Source organism: Arachis stenosperma, chromosome 2 (assembly GCF_014773155.1).
Source record: "Arachis stenosperma cultivar V10309 chromosome 2, arast.V10309.gnm1.PFL2, whole genome shotgun sequence".
Classification (NCBI taxonomy): Eukaryota; Viridiplantae; Streptophyta; class Magnoliopsida; order Fabales; family Fabaceae; genus Arachis; species Arachis stenosperma.
This window is the reverse complement of record NC_080378.1, coordinates 45,984,910-45,987,729: the sequence shown is the minus strand read 5'-3', so window position 1 is coordinate 45,987,729 and position 2,820 is coordinate 45,984,910. Positions and strand designations below refer to the sequence as shown.

The following is a 2,820-nucleotide window of genomic DNA, read 5'->3' as shown; positions in this document are numbered from 1 at the left end:
GACCTCGGAGATCACCTTCTTCAAGGCCACAACTTCATAGAAGTGGTCTTGATGCACCCTTGAGATGAATCTCTCCATTTCCCAGGACTCGGAGGTGGAAGCTTTTGCCTTCCCTTTCCTCTTTCTAGAGGTTTCTCCGGCCTTGGATGCCATAAATGGTTATGGAAAAACAAAAAGCAATGCTTTTACCACACCAAACTTAAAAGGTTTGCTCGTCCTCGAGCAAAAGAAGAAAGAATAGAGTAGAAGAAGAAGAAAATGGAAGAGATGGAGGAGCCTATGTGGTTCGGCTAAAGGGGGAAGAAGTAGTGTTTAGGGTGTGTGAAAATGAAGGAGTGAAGATGGGTTTATATAGGGGTGAGGTGAGGGGTAGGGTTCGGCCATTATGGGTGGGTTTGGGAGGGAAAGTGGTTTGAATTTGAATGGTGAGGTAGGTGGGGTTTTATGAAGGATGGATGTGAGTGGTGAAGAGAAAGATGGGATTTGATAGGTGAAGGGTTCTTGGGGAAGAGGTATTGAGGTGATTGGTGAATGGGTGAAGAAGAAAGAGGGTGGTGGGGATCCTATGGGGTCCACAGATCCTGAGGTGTCAAGGAAAAGTCATCCCTGCACCGAATGGCATGCAAAAATGCGTTTTGAGCCAATTCTTGCGTTAAACGCCGGGCTGGTGCCCATTTTTGGGGTTTAATGCCAAGTGCTTGCCCTTTTCTGGCATTTAACGCCAGTCTGGTGCCCCTTTCTGGCGTTAAACACCCAGAATGGTGCCAGACTGGGCGTTAAACGCCCATATGCTAGGCTTACTGGCGTTTAAACGCCAGTAGGTTCTTCCTCCAGGGTGTGCTGTTTTTCTTCCTGTTTTTCATTCTGTTTTTGCTTTTTCAATTGATTTTGTGACTTCTCATGATCATCAACCTACAAAAAACATAAAATAACAAAGGAAAATAGATAAAATATAACATTGGGTTGCCTCCCAACAAGCGCTTCTTTAATGTCAGTAGCTTGACAGAGGGCTCTCATGGAGCCTCACAGATACTCAGAGCAATGTTGGAACCTCCCAACACCAAACTTAGAGTTTGAATGTGGGGGTTCAACACCAAACTTAGAGTTTGGTTGTGGCCTCCCAACACCAAACTTAGAGTTTGACTGTGGGGGCTCTGTTTGACTCTGCTTTGAGAGAAGCTCTTCATGCTTCCTCTCCATGGTGACAGAGGGATATCCTTGAGCCTTAAACACAAAGGATCCTTCATTCACTTGAATGATCAACTCACCTCTGTCCACATCAATCACAGCCTTTGCTGTGGCTAGGAAGGGTCTGCCAAGGATGATGGATTCATCCATGCACTTCCCAGTCTCTAGGACTATGAAATCAGCAGGAATGTAATGGTCTTCAACCCTTACCAGAACATCCTCTACAAGTCCATAAGCTTGTTTCTTTGAATTGTCTGTCATCTCTAGTGAGATTCTTGCATCTTGTACCTCAAAGATCCCTAGCTTCTCCATTACAAAAAGAGGCATGAGGTTTACACTTGACCCTAAGTCACACAGAGCCTTCTTGAAGGTCATGGTGCCTATGGTACAAGGTATTGAAAACTTCCCAGGATCTTGTCTCTTTTGAGGTAATTTCTGCCTAGACAAGTCATCCAGTTCTTTGGTGAGCAAAGGGGATTCATCCTCCCAAGTCTCATTTCTGAATAACTTGTCATTTAGCTTCATGATTACTCCAAGGTATTTAGCAACTTGCTCTTCAGTGACATATTCATCCTCTTCAGAGGAAGAATACTCATCAAAGCTCATGAATGGCAGAAGTAAGTCCAATGGAATCTCTATGGTCTCATTTTGAGCCTCAGATTCCCATGGTTCCTCATTGAGCAACTCATTGGAGGCCAGTGGACGTCCACTGAGGTCTTCCTCAGTGGCGTTCACTTCCTCTTCCTCTTCTCCAATTTTGGTCATATTGATGGCCTTGCACTCTCCTTTTGGATTTTCTTCTGTATTGCTCGGAAGAGTACTAGGAGGGAGTTCAGTAACTTTCTTACTCAGCTGTCCCACTTGTGCCTCCAAGTTTCTAATGGAGGACCTTGTTTCAGTCATGAAACTTTGAGTGGTTTTGATCAGATTAGAGACCATGGTTGCTAAGTCAGAGTGGTTCTGCTTAGAATTCTCTGTCTGTTGCTGAGAAGATGATGGAAAAGGCTTGCCATTGCTAAACCTGTTTCTTCCACCATTATTATTGTTGAAACCTTGTTGAGGTCTCTCTTGATCCTTCCATGAGAAATTTGGATGATTTCTCCATGAAGAATTATAGGTGTTTCCATAGGGTTCTCCCATGTAATTCACCTCTTCCATTGAAGGGTTCTCAGGATCATAAGCTTCTTCTTCAGATGAAGCATCCTTAGTACTGCTTGGTGCATTTTGTATTCCAGACAGACTTTGAGAAATCAAATTGACTTGTTGAGTCAATATTTTATTCTGAGCTAGTATGGCATTCAGAGTATCAATCTCAAGAACTCCTTTCTTCTGATTTGTCCCATTGTTCACAGGATTCCTTTCAGAAGTGTACATGAATTGGTTATTTGCAACCATTTCAATTAGCTCTTGAGCTTCTATAGGCGTCTTCTTCAGATGAAGAGATCCTCCAGCAGAGCTATCCAAAGACATCTTGGACAGTTCAGAGAGACCATCATAGAAAATACCTATGATGCTCCATTCAGAAAGCATATCAGAGGGACACTTTCTGATCAATTGTTTGTATCTTTCCCAAGCTTCATAGAGGGATTCTCCTTCCTTCTGTCTGAAGGTTTGGACTTCCACTCTAAGCTT

General features: G+C 43.4%; 1 non-coding gene across 1 annotated transcript; it reads left to right on the top strand.

The window, feature by feature from the left end:
* The first annotated feature begins 2,712 nt into the window (after positions 1 to 2,712).
* On the top strand, positions 2,713 to 2,820 carry LOC130964366 (small nucleolar RNA R71). The gene has a single exon (XR_009080463.1). It is a non-coding gene; the product is annotated as a small nucleolar RNA R71 (small nucleolar RNA).